This window comes from Apodemus sylvaticus, chromosome 22 (assembly GCF_947179515.1).
Source record: "Apodemus sylvaticus chromosome 22, mApoSyl1.1, whole genome shotgun sequence".
NCBI lineage: Eukaryota > Metazoa > Chordata > Mammalia > Rodentia > Muridae > Apodemus > Apodemus sylvaticus.
The window spans coordinates 18,541,421-18,561,196 of NC_067493.1; the positions used below are offsets into that span (position 1 = coordinate 18,541,421).

At 49.8% G+C, this 19,776-nt stretch overlaps 1 protein-coding gene and 1 long non-coding RNA gene across 2 annotated transcripts in view; one reads left to right on the plus strand and one right to left on the minus strand.

Moving 5' to 3' along the window:
- Insr (insulin receptor) overlaps positions 1-19,776 on the minus strand; it is a 900,533-nt gene that overhangs the window by 362,668 nt on the left and 518,089 nt on the right. The window lies entirely within an intron of this gene.
- LOC127672920 (uncharacterized) lies at positions 256-3,952 on the plus strand. Its single transcript, XR_007975039.1, has 3 exons — positions 256-416; positions 909-1,141; positions 1,344-3,952. It is a non-coding gene; the product is annotated as an uncharacterized LOC127672920 (long non-coding RNA).

Genomic DNA, 19,776 nt, shown 5'->3' on the forward strand with positions numbered 1-19,776 from the left:
GGGTAGACAGTATAGACTTGGGGCACAGTCGGACATGGACTGTGAGGCACCTGCCTATTGAGGGACTAATTTGGAGGAAGTGAGGGGTGTTTCTCAGCATCTAGGCTGGTTTAGCAGTATCCTCTCTTTTTATAAGACTCAGTCCTAGGAAGGTCACACAGTAGGTGTCCAGGTCACACAGTGGATGCCCAGGAACCCTGCCGTTTTCTTTGTGCTGCACTTCCCAGTGCAAAGAAAACTTTGCTCTAGGAACTCTTCACCCCACCCCAGGGTCTCCCTGCACCCTGAGAACCCTGAGTTTTCTCTGCTGTGTCTCCCTTGAGCCTTCAGCAAGACTGGCTCCTCCTTTTTCGGAGCACCTACTGTGTGCCAGGCAACGTAAGTGAGGACCTGTCAAGACTGACTGTGTGTTCCAGGTAGGGAATCTTACACTGCCCACTTAGAGGGCATCGGGAACAAACTGCTGCTCTAGACAGTGAGAGGTCAGTGCCCCTGAACCATGCAGGAGCTGGGTGTGGTGGCACAGTGTGTAGCCCTAGCACTTAAGAGGTAGACTGGAGGAGCAGGGGCTCCTTGTGTAAAGGCCGTGACTCCTTTCAAGACTCAAGCACTGAGCTCAGGAGCACAAACACTGGCCCTGAGGCCAGCTGTGGGCCTCACTGCAGCCGCCGGGTCCCTAGGGACAAATGGTTTACTGGTTTCTCTTTCCTGTCGCTGAAAACACACACAGAGCATGCTTCCCTCCAGGGTCCCCTGAACCAGTGGTTGTGAACCTTTAATATGTTGTGGTGAACCCCCACCCCCACCCCCCCCACCCCCGTCCCAGCCATAAAATTAATTTCGTTGCTACTTCATAACTGTAATTTTGCTGAATGAAATGAATCTTAATGCAACCATCTGATATGCAGGATGTCTGATGTGTGACCCTCGTGAAAGGAATATTTGAACCCCCAAAGGGGTCGTGGCCCACACAGATTGAGAACCTAGCCAGTCAGCCAGTCCAGCAGTAGCCAGGCGGAGGATGGATGCTCTTCTGTGCAGAGGGACCACGGAAGGTTCCCAGACGCATCCTCGTCTGAAGGAAAAGGACCTGAAAAAGCAGAGGCAGCGGAGTTCAGTCTTCATGGAGACAGCTTCCTGGGTATGGTCCAGTCCACGGACGCTGCTCTTGGGATTGGGCAGGATGGGGGGGTGGGGGGTGGAGTGGGGGTGCTGGAGAAGGCTAAGAAAGACGCTTTTATTATCTATGAAATTGTTTCCGAAACACTATCAGCCCAGATTATTGGCCACAGGGTTTCATCCTTAAATCAGACAGTAATAGGTTTTCTTTCTTTCTTTTACAGAGCTGTAAAAAGCCTATGAGCTGGTTGGGGTTGCCACCCCCCCTCTACTGTTTTATCAATATTGCCATAATTTGACACTTGTGAATAGGGGAAGATTGTAAAGTGTCCGTAGATCCTGTAAACTGTTCTAAATACAGATTAGTATTACAACTAAGTTTAAACCCTAGTAAAAGATAATTAAGTTGATGGATGTGGCTGTAAATCTCCCTTTTATCAAGGGCTCGCTCGTGCGGGAGCAGCCTCTAGCTTATTATTTTACAGCATCATTAATGTCTTGGCAGTACCAGCATCTTCCATGGATGCTGCTGCCGGCTGAGCGAGAAGCCGGTGGGATGTGGCGCGTGGATACGCAAGGCCCCGTGAGCTCCTGACTTCTTTTGACTTTATAGCGACGATGTATGACCACAGGGTGAATGCACACACCGGGTGGGGGTCGGGGGTTGCCTGGTGATCCCTGCTAGGCCTGCGACCCAATTGCAGCTCCCCACCATAACTCATTTGGATCTCTAGTTTTCCGGGGTACATAAAGACTACTGTATCTAAGGCCCATTTTCCTGACCCTCATCTGGGACCGCTGCTTGCTACAGAGATGCTTTCGTCTTTAGCCCAATAATGCTGGGCTGCTGAAAAGAAAAAGACCAAACTGTGATTAAGGAGGGTCCCGAAACACAGATGTCCTTAAGAGTTGGGTGTAGATGGTGCCACTGAGATGGGGAGATCCCAAGATGGTGCTGTCTCTGTCTGACCAGTCCTGACAGGTTCCTCTCACAACCGGCGCCATGGGAGCTTTTGACAAGGTTCACCGGTGACTTGAGATCTGAGCGGTTTAGCTGGCCTACTGAAGCCCTGGGGATGCCCTCTTTGAGGATACATCTCTGCAGCTGCTTACTCAGGCATTACTAGTGGAGGACCCCCAACCCTATGCCATCAGGCATTACTAGTGGAGGACCCCCCAACCCTATGCCATCTTGCCCATGTCCACAGAATGGCTTGATAAAGACTCCTTCAAGGGCAGAATCACTGAGAGCCAAGGATTGCTACATGGGGCTGACTTTTGGTCCTTGGTCAGCACTTGCCAACAAGGCATCCATCCGTATATCAACCCCAAGGTGGCTCACCCTCTGTCTGGTTCCTTCTCTCCAGGGTGGTACCTAATACTTAACGACCAACTTCATTTCTTGTGCAAGAGTGCAGAAACCAAATGCAGAGCCCCAGGGCAGGCAGAAGGCAGGTGAAGCAGGAGACCAGGGGGGTCATCGTGTCTCTGACCTTGCACTGGGCCTAGTGCAGCTCTTACCTGGTTCTATTGGATGTCCAGATACCATCTTTTGTAAGTATTAGCTCTCCTTGGCTTTCCCAGAGTTCTGATGACTTCAAGAAGGGATTTATTTATTCAGATACCTTAAAGTCTGGTTGACTAACATGACCCCATTATTTATAGAACAGAACACCTGAGGGTCAGGGCTCTTGCTCCTAACAACTCCCTACCTTGGCTGTGACCTTGAACTGGGCCTCAGGGAACCCAGTTGGCCCTGCTGCCTCCACTGAGAGGCCAGGTTCTCAGACTTGCTGGAAGAGCTAAGCTGACTGGCCTTGACTAGGAATTAGGACACCGAGAACAAGGAAATAGACCAGTGGAAGAGTTATCTGGGAGAGACAGTATTTGACTCCAAAAGATAAACATACTCTTTTTTTTTTTTCTTTTTATTGCCTGAAGCTGAGCGATATGGACCTTGGTTGGAATTAGCAGGCTGAAAGTTCAAGCCATAAATGATTCTCAGGGGCAAGAGGATCAGCGGGGCCAACTTGAGGCTTGTCAGGAGGCCCGGGCTGGGGCTGCTCACCTTTTGAACTGGGTGTGGGTGGGTAAGGAGCTGGCTCCCATGATCGTGAGCAGAGGGGATGTCTGGCCAGCCCCCCTTCCCCCCACCCCCAGCCTCACCTCCGTGTACCAGGGTGGAGTCAAGTTCCTAGAGGAGAGAGTAGCAGGTATACTTTAGGTATTCCAAGCCTAAAATGGCACTCCAGGCTTCGAAGGCCTCATCTCCGAGAAGCCAAAACAGGCTGACTGGCAGACTTGTGATAAACCGAACTTTTCTCTTTGTGGGGTCTCAGAAGGAAAACAGCCTATCCCTTGGGAGCAACTGCTACTTCAAAAGTGTGTGTTCTGGACATCTTTCGGGGCCACTGGTAGGCCCTAAGATCTCACCCGATGAGCAGAAACTGAAGGTCCCTGTCTCAATAAGGCAATGTTTGGAGACTTGCGGTCTTCTTCACAGAGTCAAGAGCTTTTCCGGCTCTCAGGGTTAATTACGTCCCGGGTCTGGTCCTCCTTGTCTGGACCATGGCCTGGTGTGCAGAACATAGTGACAGACAACCCACTGTCCCCTGGTTTAGGGTGTGACATCACGTAAATATGTGGACACGTGTGGGGTGGGCTCTGGGTGGCATGTCTGGGGATAATGTGCCCAGGGACTAGACCGACTTCTCTCCAGAACTCACTGCGCTCTGGCAACTCTATGTAAAACCTTACGGGGCTGAGGCTGAGGCTGACTGTAACAAGCCGTAAGTGGCTGAAGCTAATAAATCCAACTATCTTGAAGAGCAAACAGCGTATTGTTGTGCCGGCTATTAGATCTTTACTACTCTCTAAACTCTCCAATAAAGCAAGTGCTTTATTCCTTTCAAATAATATTCCGCCCACTGCTTCCTAAAGATTAACAATTGAAAGAGGTGTCAGCAGGCCTCACTCTTTAAATTAAGTATAATAGGCCTTTTATAGCAGAGCATAAAGATATCAAAGGGGAAAAGCTGCAATCACGGAGGACCGCTAGGTCTCTCTTTATCTGTCACCACAGCCTCAGCTTGACATTCGAGAGCCCAGCAGAAAAGACGGGCAGACCCCAGCATAGTTGGGAGCTCAGTAAAGCTGTGATCTAATTAACTAATGGTGTTGTAAGCACAAGGTCATTCTACTCTGAGCTTCTTTTGAGCAGGAGCCTGAGCCTGGGTGTGCCCTAGATGGGAAGGAGCCCATCTTGGTGTCCCCCCTGCCCCTGGCTGTACTTCTGTTTGGGGTATTTCTACGGAGTTTTCATTTTATTAGTTAATTTCTTTTATATGTATGGGCATTTAACCTACTAGGCTATTTGTGTGCCTGGTACCCAAGGACACCAGAAGAGGACATCACATCCCCTGGAACTGGAGCTCCAGACAGTTGTGAGCTGCCGTGTGGGTGCTAGGACTCGAACCAAGGTCCTTTGGGATTGTAGCGTGTGTTCTTAACTGCTGCACCATCTCACCAGCTCCCTCATTTGAGTCTGTAAACACCTCCTCTTTGGTCATTTGCCCTCTTGCCCATGGTGGGTGTTTCAAGAATGTAGATGTTGGGCTGGGAGGTGGCTCAGTGGTGAAGAGCACTGACTGCTCTTTTCCAGAGGTCCTGAGTTCAAATCCCAGCAACCACAAGGTGGCTCACAACCGTCTGTAATGGGATTCGAATGCCCTCCTGTGATGTCTCTGAAGAGAGCAACAGTATACTCATACATAAAATAAATAAATAAACCTTTAAAAAAAAAGAATGTAGATGTCAGCGTCACATGTATGTGACATGTGACATGCAATGTTGGTCTTGCATGGAAATTTTCACTCTGCTACTGAAGGACTTGCTTCCCCAGCCGTTAAGTCAGTTTTGCATGCCAGCTGGGCTGTCAACTCAACTCCTGGCAAGGGGGGGGCGGTTCTGGGCCAGGAGTCTCTTGCCAGCTCTGGATTCTTTCCAGGGAAGGTTAAAATCTCTTTAGAGTATAACCCACTGTCCCCTAAGGTCCCCCAAGGTCCCCCCAAGGTCCTCTTTTCTTCTTTGGGGACCTAAGGAGGACAAAGAACTTGGGGGAGGGTGAAATCAGTGTGTGGCTCTGGAGCTTAAAGAAGGGGGTGGGGGTGGGTGGAGTGGAGGGTGTGGGTGTGGGGGAGGGGTGGGAGGTTCGCACCCTCTCAGCTGCCTGAGGGGTGTAGTAGGTGACAGGGTTGTAGAAGGTCGCTGCAGTTAGAGAGGACTCTGGGAATGTCAAGCCTCTGCCTGCAGTCACCCTCAGGAGGTCACTGCTGAGTTTGAGTCAGACCCTGTGGGCTGAGAGGGGCCCCCTTTTAAGAACCACTACTTAAATTTCAATTTTACTCCATGTCTTACCCAGAGCTTTGGGAATCTCAACCATGTGGACTTGTGAAAGGAAAACGCTTCTCCCTAACATAATAAAACACTCTTTAACTGATACCATAAAACAGACCACACTGGCCGTCATCATGCGTGCGGTTCGGTGGCATTAAGTCCCTTCCAGTACTTGCGCAACCCCCACCATCTGCCTCTGTGGCTTTTCATCCTGCGGAACTGAAACTGGGGCCAATCTCATTAAACATTAACTGCCCCCCACCCCCACCCCTGCCAGCTCCTGGCAACCAACACTCCAGTCTTCCTCTCTAAGCCTGACCTCATGTGCGTAGCATCACACAGGAATTCTCCTCTCAGGTCTGGCTGATTTCAGCTGGTGTCATGTCCTCCAGCTTTAGCCACGCTGTAACATGTACCAGGTTTTATTCCTTTTAAGGCCGAGTACTATTCCATTGGCTGCGGAGGCTGCGTTCTCCTCATGCTGGTGGACACTTGGCTCCTCTGGACGATTTGGCAACCAACACAGGTGAACCGGAGACCATAATTTATCCTAGTTGCAAGGGATACCTTCCTTCCGGGACCACCCTCCCCAACTTCCCCCAACCCCCCTCTCCCAAGGATTCCTGAGACTGCAGGGCTCTTGGACATCTTCACTGTGGTGCTCTGTCAATCTGTCAATCTGATAACCGAGTGAGCTCCTAGGTCGTGTATACAGTGTGGATACCCTGCTCAAAAGGATGACAAACCCATGGGAAAGGCCCTTGAAACACAGCCTTAGAGACATCAGAATGCAAACTTTAATTCCACCTTGGAAAAGATTCCCATCCCCCTCCCCCCATCAAATATTTAGTAAGGAGGTTTAATAAAAAAAAAAAGTTTGTTTAACTTATGCGATTATAGTTATTTTTATTTCATCCTGCAGCTTCATGGTTATTTTATAGTAAGTTATCAGCCTGTGTGTTTTCTGAGGTTCAGGAATGCGGAAGCTGTTTCCGGGGACTCTGTGTGTTACCTGCGACAATACTGCCATCCTGTGGCGGGCCAGAACATTGCAGCTTTGTTAACTATTCATTCCCGCAAAGGCAGGTTCTTAATCGGGGGGAAGGGATGGGGGTGGAGTGGGGTGCGTGGGGGGAGGCGGTGTCCCCTCCGGCTTGAGGCCACAGTCAGACCATGTCCTCAGTGTGTTAGAGTCCAGGGCACACACAGTTCCTGTTTCCTTTGCTTCTCGAAGACTCCTGTTCATAAGTTCTGGCCGGAGACTCAGGGCTCTGGTGGCAGGGTAATGGCAACCCCACCTGCAACCGCAGGGTCCGAGAATCCAAACGCGGAGTGCAACACACTCTGTCCTTACTTTTAAGAGGTTTCTATTAACCAGAATTTTCTTTCCGTCCCTCTTTCATTTCTTCCCCCCCCCTCCCGTGCCCCCCAAAAGGTGGAGGGAGTGTGTGTGGGTGGAGGTAGAGGTGGGGGGTGGGCATTTCGAAGTGACCAGATCAGACTGAATTGACAGCAAACAAGCTCAGGTATATAGGACCGGGTCTCTTGGATGAGGCAGAGACCTGAGAAGACAGGTGGGGAACCCTGGATGTATCAGGCTGGCTTTTCTATAAGGTTCAAGTGCTTGGTGGCCCTTCAGGACGGGGCTGGTGCCAGCGGGAGTTTGGTTTGGCGCCATCTGGGTAAGGAAGCTTTTTAATGCGGGCAGGGCTGTGCCTTCAAGGGAGCCGGGGCTTTCTACCCATGCCATGCTTGTCTTTGTCTGGGTCCCCTTTTATCTTTCTTTTCCCAAGGTCACCTCCTCCCTGCCTTCCTCTTTTCTGTAATCTGCACTGCCACACAACACAACTCCAGAGTCCCCGACGTTGATTGCTACATGAGAAGCTTGGCATGTATTTGCTGTTAGTAAACCCTGCATTATGGGCATCAGGAGGAATGTGTTTGAATTTTTTTTTTTTTCTGAGACAAGGTTTCTCTGTGTAGCCCTGGCTGTCCTGGAGCTCACTTTGTAGACCAGGCTGGCCTTGAACTCAGAAATCCTCCTATCTCTGCCTTCCAAGTTCTGGGATTAAAGGTGAGCACCACCACTGCCTGCCAAATGTGTTTGAATTAGTTTAAATTTATGAATGTTTTGCCTGAAGGTATGTATGGGAACCATATGTATGTCTTCTTGTGCCTGCAGCAGCCAGAAAGACCATCGGATCCCCTGGAACTGGAGTTACAGATGATTGTGAGCTGTCATATGGGCGCCAGGAACTGAACTTGGGTCCTCTGCAGGAGAAGTCAGTGCTGTTAACCAGAGTCAACTCTGCAGCCCTGTGTAGATGTTCTAAAAGATGAGACCTTTTAGATTACAGTAGCTACCATCTGCTGGGCCAAGGTGACCTGGATATGTCTAGCTTAGATTCTGTGGGGGTCGTGAACTCAGGACAACTAGCTATGCAGCCAGTGTTCCGTGACCATGTCCCTCTACCCAACCCTTCTCCTTCCCTATTCGCTAGACAAACACACAAACATGCAAATATCTGCATCCCCTCTCTCTGGGGGTCTTACTTGGAAATTGCTACGTAAATCAGGCTGGCTTCAAACTCAGAGATCTGCTTACCTCTGCCTCCCCAGTGCGTAAGGGGCACGTGCCACCATGCCTGACCTCTCCTCTTCTCGTAAAGCCCTCCCCTGGGTGACTCTGCTTCTGCTCTGGTTCGTTGCCCTGCGCTTTGCCCTGGATCATGTCAGGTTCCTTAACGGCCTTCCATGCAGTGGACTCATTGGGATAGAAGATTGTGGATGAAATGGGATTGAGGTTAGAACCCACTGGGATCTGGTCCCACTGGTTGGTAGGGATCACATCAGCTCTTCAAAGGGGGGATCTTAAGGATCAGAACATCTTAACCATTTGTTCCATACCCCAAGGCATGGTCTTAGAAATCCTGACTTTAAAAGCCAGTCACAAACTGTACTCCCAACCCCTGCATCTCCTTGGAATTTTTTTGGTCACTGAGCCTTTCAGGATAGACTCAAAAGGGGTGGGGACCATTGAGTAGGATGCCTAAGTTGGAGAAGAAATGTCAGTCACAACGACAATGACTGTCTTTTGTTGTTGTTGTTGTTGTTTTTGGAGACAGGGTTTCTCTGTGTAGAGCTGGCTGTCCTGGAACTCACTCTGTAGACCAGGCTGGTCTCGAACCACTGTCGGGCTAACGATGACTGTCTTAAACCAAAGGGGGCTAAGCGCAGGTACCAGGTCAGGCATGTAAAAAATGAAGATGAGATGGAAATTTCTGGTTTCTCTGGAAACTTGGTTGTGTGTTGTGTGATGTTTTCCTGGAAGCTGTCTTGTGAGAGGATGCTTTACTGATGCAGACACATGCGGGGGGGGGGGGGACGCGATGTTTTGCTGGAGCAGACACTTGAGAGAACACATGAAGTTTGGAAAGAGTATAAATGGAGCCCCATAAACAGAGACAGGTAGCTCTTGCAGTGGGACTCCATGCACCGTTTCACTGGTCTTCTCTGGTCTTTGCTGGTCTTCACTTCCGAGAAAGAAACACCAGAAGACGTTTCTCGTGGTAGTCCAGGTGATTCTTCCTGCTTCTGAAGACCTGGCACAGAGCCTTGCAAGTGGAGTCACGCCCCAAGAACTACTACTAAACAGGTCCACAAACCCCCTTTGCCACCAACCTTCTTTCTCTCCAGCCTCTGGTTGGTAGGTTAGAAGGGAGATTGAAGCCTTTAAGAACCATAAATAAAGCGGGTTTGGAGAAAAATCTCAGCCGACAGGAGGAGCTTGGGTAAGCCATTTCTTCCTGCCTCAGTTTGCTCCTCTGTAGAATGGGATGAATAATGTATTGATATGGTTACTGTGATGAATCGATGGAGTCAGTCCCCTAAGGACTGGACGAAAGGCAAAGAATACAGTAGGGAGTCAATAATTGCAGCTGTTGTTAATTTATCCCCATGGTCCTTCCCATCGTTTCAGTTCCTTGTCACTCAGCTCTAAGCATCCTGTGACCCCTGGTGCTTGGGGATGGGGTGGGAGGGTGCGCTGGCTAGTTTTATGTCAACTTGACATAAGATAGAGTCATTGGAGAGGAGGGAGTCTCAGTTGAGAAAACGGCTCCATAAGACACACCCGTAGGCCGGGCAGTGATGGCGCACGCCTTTAATCCCAGCACTTGGGAGGCAGAGGCAGGCAGATTTCTGAGTTCGAGGCCAGCCTGGTCTACAGAGTGAGTTCCAGGACAGCCAGGGCTACACAGAGAAACCCTGTCTCGAACAAAACAAAACAAAAAGAGAGAGAGAAAGAAAGAAAATGTCTCCCTAAGACACACCTGTAGGTCATTTTCTTAATTAGTGATTGAGGTGGACAGCCCAGTGCATTGTGGGTTGTGCCATCCCCGGGGTGACGGTCCCAGGTTTTATAAGATAGCAGGTTGGACAAGCCGCAAGGAGCAAGCAGCACCCCTCTGTGGCCTCTGCATCAGCTCCTGCCTCCAGGTTCCTGCCCTGTTTGAATACCCGTCCTGACTTCATGTGGACGTATAAGTAAGATAACCCCCTTTCCTCCCTGAGTTGCTTTAGTCATGGTTTCATCCCAGCAACAGCCGCCCTAACTAAGGGGAGGACAACGGCAGACTTGAGCAGGACAGACCCATTCCCATGAGCTGGTGGCAAAGGTCTCTTTAATGTCACAGTTCCCCAAAATGCAATGTCTCTAGACCTTCTCTCTGTAAATCTCCAAATACCCTCTGCCTCTTGGCCGTGCAAAGATCTTTCCTATCTAGGCAGTACTGCTCTGAATTCTTCCGTGCAGTGGTGGTCAGCGCTATCCTGGCAAAGAGGCTTGTTAAACCATCAACAATTCTGGAAAGTGATGAAGTTGGCACCCTTCACCACTAGAGGGTGCTGAAACATACCTCTAGATGCCAGGGAAGAAAATTACAGTACCAGCAGTTACTGACTCTCTGCCACCCCCTGTTGTCAGGATTGTGTAAAACTTTTCTTCAAGACAGGTCCTCCTCTGGTTGGCACAGGGCTACAGTTTTTTTGTTCTCCTAACATAAGATTCCTGGAGAGATTGGTGTGTGTGTGTGTGTGTATGTTCTTTTAAAAGTCTGACAGACAAAGGCAGGGGCATGCATCTCTTTAGAACCTTTTCTTTCCTACCAAGCATTTATAATTCTCTGCTCTGTTTTTACACCGCAGTCTCGAGGTAAATGTTGTCTATATTTGGAAACAAGCAAACAAAAAACAAAAACAAAACCCACAAAAAGAATACAGGTAGGAGATGAGATTAGACTACATTCAGTTAGTGACAGGCAACCACATGTGAGGACCACAGCTTGGGCTGGAGAGTCAGCCCTGGCTGTCGCCTCGGAGGACCCAGGTTTGTTTTCTAGCACCCACATGGTAGCTCACAACCACCTTTAACTCCTATTCCAAGTGAATCCAATGCCCTCTTCTGGCATCTCTGGATACTGCATGCATGTAGTATCCGGACATAAAATAAAAATAAAAAAAATCTTATAAAAAATACCTCCATAACCTCTTGACTTGGGTTAATTTTGGGAGGACTGGCGTAAGTGACTCCATTTTTTTGTCATTGGCATTGAGACAGGGCTGTGCTGTTCACTCCAGCTGCTTGTTGTCACCTGTTCTTTGTGATTTGTATCTCCGTTGAGCCCAGAAACTTTCCTGTTCTGAACACCTTAGAGAGAGGACCTGGTATAAGAGCTTCTCCTGTCACAGAATCACACCAGGGTTTATGAGGCAGGGTGGTGCCCACAATGGCATAACGGTAGAGGTGGCAAGTCCGCCTGCCAAGAGGTGTCTGAGGATGAGAATTTCGTCCTGAAGCGTAAGGTCCTGGTGTTCTGTCCTCAGCAAAGGCCTGACCAAGCACAGGCTGTCCCAGGTGTGAACTTGACGTCATGGCAGCCTCTTGGGCTTCCTTTGGTCTGGCCATTCTGAGTTTTCCTTTAGATTTCCTGAGTTCCCAGGTGCTCTCTATAAGCTACTTAGTAGATTGCTGTTCTGACATCCACAGGCATGCCTGATACGGTGACAAAGTCATCGAGGGCCCAGGAGTGGCAGGTGGCTGCTTCATTCTGCTGGAGACCCAGAAACCTCCTTGGTTTGGCCTCCGTGTCTGGGACGTCCCAACGGAATGAGGAGCGTGACCCAGTATTCTTACTGACTTGGCCACTGTTTTCCCAGGACAATACATTAATATGTCCTGTCCCTTGATGGCTTCAAACAACTCACTAGGAACAATGGGAAACAAAGTAGAAGAGAAGATACATTTTGTTGCACTGGTTGGAGGCCCACTTCTTGACCTGGCGTGGCTGGCTTTGACTCTGGGGCTGCGGCCTGAGCAACCGTGGAAGAGGCAGTCTCACTTCTTCAATGATCAATCAATGATCGATCAGTTGATCGATGTCTTTCTAACTTGCCTCTTTTACTGTACTCCCTCCCAAGTTGTTACTCAGCTCTCAGTGACAGCCCACTGGTTGCCATGGCTGCCCACTGGCTCCGCCCTCACACCGGGTTGCCATGGCTGCCCACTGGCTCCGCCCTCACACCTTTTTTTTGGGGGGTTTTTTTTTTTTTTTTTGGTTTTTTGAGACAGGGTTTCTCTGTATCTCTGTATAGCCCTGTCTGTCCTGGAACTCACTCTGTAGACCAGGCTGGCCTCGAACTCAGAAATCCGCCTGCCTCTGCCTCGCAGGTGCTGGGATTAAAGGCCTGCGCCACCACCGCCCGGCGCCATTTTTCTACTTTTTGTCTTCCGTGTCCTAGTTCACAGCACTGTGACCGCAAGGGTCTCTTTCCTTCCCATATAGTACTCCAGACCTCAGGACCTTGGTACTTGATTTATCTTTTCCTGAAACGCTGCCCTTGTATCATCTTACATTTTGTTCCTTCCTGCCTCTGAGGTCCCAACTCAAATGTCACACCTTTTCTGTCGACTTTCTTCAAACTCTATTTTTTTTTTCAAACTCTATTTTTTGTTCAGTGTTTTTATTTCCCTCCTCCCTTTCCCTTCCTCCCACTCCCTCCCCCTCCTCCCCCCATATCCTTCTCCCTTCCCTCCTCCCTCTCCCTCTTCCCTCTCCCTCCTCCCCAGACAGGGCCTTATTTATGATCAGGCTGGCTCAGACTCCTAATCCTCTCTTCTCTGTCCCCTGAGCACCAGGATCACAAACTTGTTCCAGCACACTTGTCAGTCCATGTTTGTTCCTAAAATTATCTCATTTCTTTATAGTGCTAGACCCAGGCCTTTTGCTGGGTAAAGTTACTGGGTAAAGTTTTGCAGAATAAAAAGAAATGAGCTAGTAAGCAAAATTTTTGTAGTTTGTAGGTGTATTTGAAAAAAAGATGTGGATTTTGTATCACATTCCAAAAATATTTATGCTCCTATACTATAAGACTATAAATCACCTTAACACATGGTAAGTCGATCTGTTGTCACATGAATAGATAAACTTACTATTCAGCAACAAATGAAGGATGAATAGAGTTGATGGTTACAGGGATGTTCCAGTTTTATCCTGTGGCATCTTGTGCCTTCTGGCACAATGTGGGGGTGCACAGACCCCAGAGACGCACAGTCCCGTGGGTCTGCAGAGAACAGGATGCTCTGTCAGTCCCTCCCTTCTTCTGGGGAAGACAGATGGATCTTAGACACTCGGCATGTCGTCACGGTCCAAAGAAGCAGGGCTTCAAGCTGCTCTCTGCTTGGTGAGTTCGCGGTTCTCTGTAGGCTCAAATGGCTCGGCATCCGGATCACAGACCTCACTAACCCAGGCGCCCCTGCACAGAGGGAGCAGAGACCCCTTCCGGAAGGAGCATTAATGATTCAATCCCACCTTCCTTTCTTGGGGAGCGACTCTGAAGGCTGACACTGAGCAGTTTCTATTAAAATTGTGGCCCAGACCATTTTGGTTCATCCTCAAAAAACCAATGAGAAGAACCAAATCAACAGTGGAGACCAGAAAAGGGCGTGGCCATATTGGGAAGCAGATGTTGTCAGTCAACCAGCATCACCCCTCTCTGTGATGCCACCCTCTTCAAAGGACAACTTCTTGCTTATAGATTTTTGTGATTTTCTGGAAGCGACTCAGATTCTCTATCTACATGGACCCTATTCTGAGATCCTCCCCAGGGACTTTGTGAACAGGGACACAGATGGCCTTGTTCTGGAAAGGTTTTCACGGATGTCTGCATTGCAAACATACTGGAGACTGGAGAGAGAGAGAGAGAGAGAGAGAGAGAGAGAGAGAGAGAGAGAGAGAGAGAGAGAGAGAGCCTTTTTCTCTAGAAAGTGAGGCACATTTGCATCTTGAGCAGTATGATGTCCTTAGTACAAAAGTTGAGAAATTCTTAAGACAGGCAGGGAGCCACAGTGCACAGCCTTGGGGAACTCAGTGAGGGGACCAAGGGACCGGATGAGAAAGTGAGAGCCCTGCTTTCTTTCTCTGGTGTCTGCTGCTCCTCCTCCTCCTCCTTCTCCTCCTCCTTCTTCTTCTTTTTGTCTGAGACAGGGTTTCTCTGTGTAGCCCTGGCTGTCCTGGAACTCACTCTGTAGACCAGGCTGGCCTCAAACTCAGAAATCCACCTGCCTCTGCCTCCCAAGTGCTGGGATTAAAGGTGTGTGCCACCATCGCCGGGTTGCTGTGGTGTCTTCTATCTTCTGATATCCATGAATCCTTAGCAAGTTAACTTGTTAGTTGGGAAAGCAAGGTAAAAATATCTTCCAGGCTTGGAGACATGGTTCAGCTGTTGAGAGTATGTACTGAGGGCCAGAGTTTACTTCGCAGTGTCCGTGCCAGGTAACTCACAACTATTCCAGCAGCAGAGTGCACTGTACATTGTACTGTGTAAAACTTCCAGTAAACATAACTTGTCTATTCAAAGCAGCCATGTTTGCAGCCTCCAAATTTATATAAATGGGCACTGGAAGGATACCCAGGACATGCAGGCCAGCCTGTCAAGCTGAGTTTAAGGTTTAGTGAGATTCCCTGTCTCAAAAAAGCAAGGCAAAGGGGCAGAAGAGATGGCTCAGTGGTTAAAGGCACCGGCTGCTGTTGCAGAGGACCTGGGTTCAGTTCCCAGCGCCCACACGATGGCTCACGGCCACCCTTAATGCCAGTTCCAGGGGATCCAGCCTCCTCTTCTAGTCTCCTCAGGCACCAGGCATACACATGATGCACAGACAGACATGCAGCAAAACGTTCACACACTTGAAATAAAACAAACCTAAAAATAGTTAAAAGGACACAAAGTAAGGCCATATCGGGACGCAGATGTTGTCAGTCATGATGGAAGAATATAGCCAGCGGCCTCTACATAGGCATGTAAGTGCACATGCACCTGCACATGTGTATACACACAACTGCATATACACCAGCTTGAGAGCTTGAGCATGCACACATACACACGAGCGTGCACACACACACACACACACACGCACACAAACACACACACACACACACACACACACAGTTACACAGGGGAGGGGGAGATGCAGGAGGAATGCATCTGAAATTCTCCATGTTGGAATCAATTCCAGGCTGATGTTCGATAGGATGCACATGTCAGCAATGGCCCAGATGTGACCCCTCCAGGAACCCGGATCCAGCCCATCTCTGATCCAGATCCAGCAGATTCTTCATTGTCCTGTCCATTTCGTTCATTCTCTAGACAGACGAGGCACCAATCACAGCTTTGCCTGAAAACACAGCTCTGTTGAACAGAATTTGTGCAGACAGGGAGTGGCAGGTGGGGCGTGGTAGGTCTCCGCTGTGGAGCTGGAACTTTTGAGTAGAGATCTTAGATTTGTGAACAGAGAAGGACTACCACTTCCTTACCTGGAAAAAGGTCCTGAGGGCTTATGGCAATGACACTGGTCCTGGGTTTTGGTTTTTTTGGATTTTTTTTTTTTTTTCGAGACAGGGTTTCTCTGTGTAGCCCTGGCTGTCCTGGAACTCACTCTGTAGACCAAGCTGGCCTCGAACTTAGAAATCCACCAGCCTCTGCCTCCCAAGTGCTGGGATTACAGGCGTGCACCACCACCACTGCCTGGCTGATAGTTGACTCTTGTTGGTCTTCCTGTGAAGTTCCTATTTTCTTCGAGTCAATCATAGTACATTTTTAAAAAAAGATTTATTTATTTATTATATGTAAGTACACTGTAGCTGTCTTCAGACACTCCAGAAGAGGGAGTCAAATCTCGTTGCAGATAGTTGTGAGCCACCATGTGGTTGCTGGGATTTGAACTCAGGACCTCTGGAAGAGCAGTCAGTGCTCTTAAACACTGAGTCATCTCTCCAGCCCCACAGCACATTTTATGAAGGCATTTTCTCCATTGACGTCCCCTCGTCTCAAATGACTCTAGCTTGTATGGAGTTGACAAAAAGAGAAAAGAAAAAAGAAACCAGGATAGTGATCATAACACTCTTGTAACATTTCAAGTGGGGAAAGTTGTAACGTTTCAAGTGAGAGTGGCGGTGTATGTTTGACGTCACTCAGTGTGTGTGCTTGAGGCCACGCAGTGTGTGGAGTCTCAGGGAACGACTTGCCATGAGAGAACATAGTTCCCTCCTCCGGAGACAGGTAATGAACGTCTCAGATTAGTAAAAGGCCTCTTTCCACCCATTTTTAAATGAGTAGTTTTTTAAAAAAAGCGATTTATTTATTTTATGTATATAAGTACACTGTCTTCATGAACACCAGGAGAGGGCATCAAATCCCATTACAGATGGGTGTGAGCCACCATGCAGTTTCTGGGAAGTGAACTTAGGTCTTCTGGGAAAGCAGCGAGTGCTCTTAACTGCAGAACCACTTCTCAGTCCCTTCCCACATATTTTTAGTCTATGTCTCCTCATCCTATGAAAAGACATCATGGCAACAATAAGCCTGTATGGGGTTGCACAAGGCAATGGAACCCGACTGCCTGGGTGGGTGGGGCTCCTGTCATGGCGGTGTGCTTGGTGACATTTCTGCTCCGTGTATGGGGGGGGGGGCAAAGGAGGGGCTGTGAACCCTGAGGAGGAGTGGGGTGACCCCGGATCAAGGAAGAGTGGACTTGACCCCTGTGGCCCCGGCATTGCCAACGCTGTAGCCGACAGCCCCGCCCCTCTGCGGCAGGTCAGCCGGAAACTCCAGAGCACCACTGCTACTGGGTTCTGCGGCTGGAAGGCAGAGAATCCAGCCTTGGAGAAGACCTGGAGGAGAAAACTGGATTCTCGGGTCCCGAGTGGCCAGCGTGGTCTTCACTCAGCAGACGGATACATTTGGAGAATGGTCTCTGCAGGATGCCCCTCTACCGCAGGAGGAGGCTTCTTACTTCTCCTGAACTGCGCGTAAGAAACGGAAGCTTAACTGGCCAGTGAAACTGTGACCTTCCTCAGGCATGTGTCACATGTCATATGGGGGGGGGGGGAGGGGGAAGGTGTGTTTCAGGCATGCCATTCTATACCAGTCTAGGGCTACATGTTCTCGTTCTGCCTTTACAGCTGGGGCCCCAGGTCACTGCTGATGTTGACTAATGGGGGACCAGAGAAGCTGTGACTCAGCCTGGAGCCCGTGCTCTCAATCGGTCCTGGTGCCGTCTCCCCGCCTCCGGGCCTAACTGACTTGCTAGGTTTTATTCGTCTTCCTGGGGTAACTTGGGGCAATGGCAGATACTCAGCCTCCAAGCAGTGAGTGCAGCCCTGTGGTGCTGCCGCCGGACTTCATGATTGTGGCCTTGCTTCTGCATCACCTCTGGAAGCCATCTGAAGTACGACTGCAGGGAGCATCTGGGGGTGGCCTAGTCATCTATAGCTTGGCTTTACTTTTGTTTGTATCAGACCCAGAGAAAGAATATGGATGTCAATTTGTGGCTGGGTGTCCTTTGTAAGCCAGGCCGGCTTCCTGGGTGCCACTCCTGTCCTCCTGTTCCTTAGCGTGTTATAAGTACAGATTACTTTGTAGGTCACAGGTGCCGTGTGGGGGTTTGATCTGTAGGACACATTTCCCTTCTCAGAGCAGCAGACATTCAGACATGGTGGCCCCCTTCTGCCTCCAGTATCAGTGACTCTAGATTCATTTCCAGGGTCAGCTCCCAACAGTTATTATTGGCTGGCTGGAGCGTTGAGGTCTGAGGTCCTAGGGCCACTCTGAGGTGGGGATAGACCTATCTTGTGTGCAGTGGGCAGAGAGGGAAGTCAAGGGTACCTGACGGCTCATGGAGAGAGTAAATGCATTGGCTAGAATACAGGCTTGTCTGTATGTGGTCCAGACCCTGAATAGCACAAGGAAGAGATGTTCTCTGGGCTCCCAGGCACACTTTGTATAGTGTCAGTGCTCTGCAGAGTCACCTGAGCTCAGGTGTGTGCATCTCATTGCCTGGTCATCATCGGGCACTGTGTAGTCTGAAGGAAGGCAGGCCCTGCTGGCTGCTGTAGTTTGGATGTGCCGCCCCTAGTGCAAGTGCTGGAGGGTGGGAGTTGCTGTGGGTCCTGCAGGCAGGAGTGGATTGATGCTGTGGTCACAGGAGCAGGCTAGTTATAAAAGGGCCACCTGTGGCTCTCTTGCCTTTCTGCCTTCTTCCGTGGGATGATGCTGCAGAATGCCAGATCCTGGTGCCACATTCCTGAACTAACCAGGCCTCAGGAGCTGTACTGGCTAGTTTGACACAGGCTGGAGTTATCACAGAGAAAGGAGCTTCAGTTGGGGAAGTGCCTCCATGACATCCAGCTGTGGGGCATTTTCTCAATTAGTGATCAAGGGGGGAGGGCCCCTTGTGGGTGGGGCTATCCCTGGGCTGGTGCTCTTGGGTTCTATAAGAGAGCAAGCTGAGCAAGCCAGGGGAAGCAAGCCAGTAAGAAACATCCCTCCATGGTCTCTGCATCAGCTCCTGCTTCCTGACCTGCTTGAGTTCCAGTCCTGACTTCCTTTAGTGATGAACTGCAATGTGGAAGTGTAAGCTCAATAAACCCTTTCCTTCCCAACTTGCTTCTTGGTCATGATGTTTGTGCAGGAGTAGAAACCCTGACTAAGACAAGAGCAGAGCTAATTGAATTCCTCTTCACAACAAGTCACCCAAATTCTTGTACCTGTGGCACCCTATTCCAGTTGCACGAGTTGGAATAAGACATGGCAGATGATATACCAATATCTGAGAAGAGGCAAGAAATGACATTTGTTCCAGAACAATCGGTTTACTTGGAATCCCAGGGACCAGAGAAATGGTGCAGTGGTGAGTGCACCTCACCTGGGCAGAGCTGGCTCTGGTGGTGGAAGTGCATGTGAGCTGGCCTGAGGGAGAACTGGTGTTGTCACTTGAGACACACACACACACACACACACACACACACACACACACACGCCTCCCTGCTACCCCCTCCCCCGCAGTGGTAGTTGGGAGAGCTGATCCTGAGGGTGTGAGAGTAGGATAGCTCTCCCTGTCCCCTCACTGGCTATAGCATTCAGGAGCAGGCCCCACACCTTGTGGGGGCAGCACAGGAGTGGAGGGGTTGCAGGCAAGTCAGCCTGAGTGCACAGGAGAGCTGGCCCTGCCCCTCACAGGCCGCAGCTCTCAGGAGCCTGGGCTCCTAGCCTGGCCTGAGCAACACAGTGGAACTGGCTCTGGAGGTCTGATCAAGCCCCTGAGTGCACGGGAGGAGCTGACCCTGCCTCCTGCAGAGGTCAGAGCCTCCTGCTCCTAGTCAGAGCAGCGCTGAAGAGCTTGCCCTGGTGGTGTGGATAAGGGAGAGCAGATACTCATCCGGGCTCTGAGTTGGCCCACCCCAAAATCTATGTCAGCTGCAAAGAATCGCGACACATGAGAAGGCCAGACCTGCTGTTCCAAAGTGGCAGGATCTCCACGCCACAGGACAACAGCTGGATAACTGCGAGGAGCCCCGGTGGGAAGCCAACACTGATGGTGTCACAGAAGCCAGAGGCCTCGAACCCGACCAGTGACTCATTGCAATGAACATTTGCCAGTGAGGATGTGTGGACAGAGGGATATACTGTGGGACACACTGTGACACACTACAGCTTCCCTGATGTGATATTGAGATATGTTGAGATGTTTTCTATGCTTGTTGTTTATTTATTTATTTATTTATTTATTTTGATTTTTTTTTTTTTTTTTTTTTGAGACAGGGTTTCTCTGTGTAGCCCTGGCTGTTCTGGAACTCACTCTGTAGACCAGGCTGGCCTTGAACTCAGAAACCCGCCTGCCTCTGCCTCCCAGAGTGCTGGGATTACAGG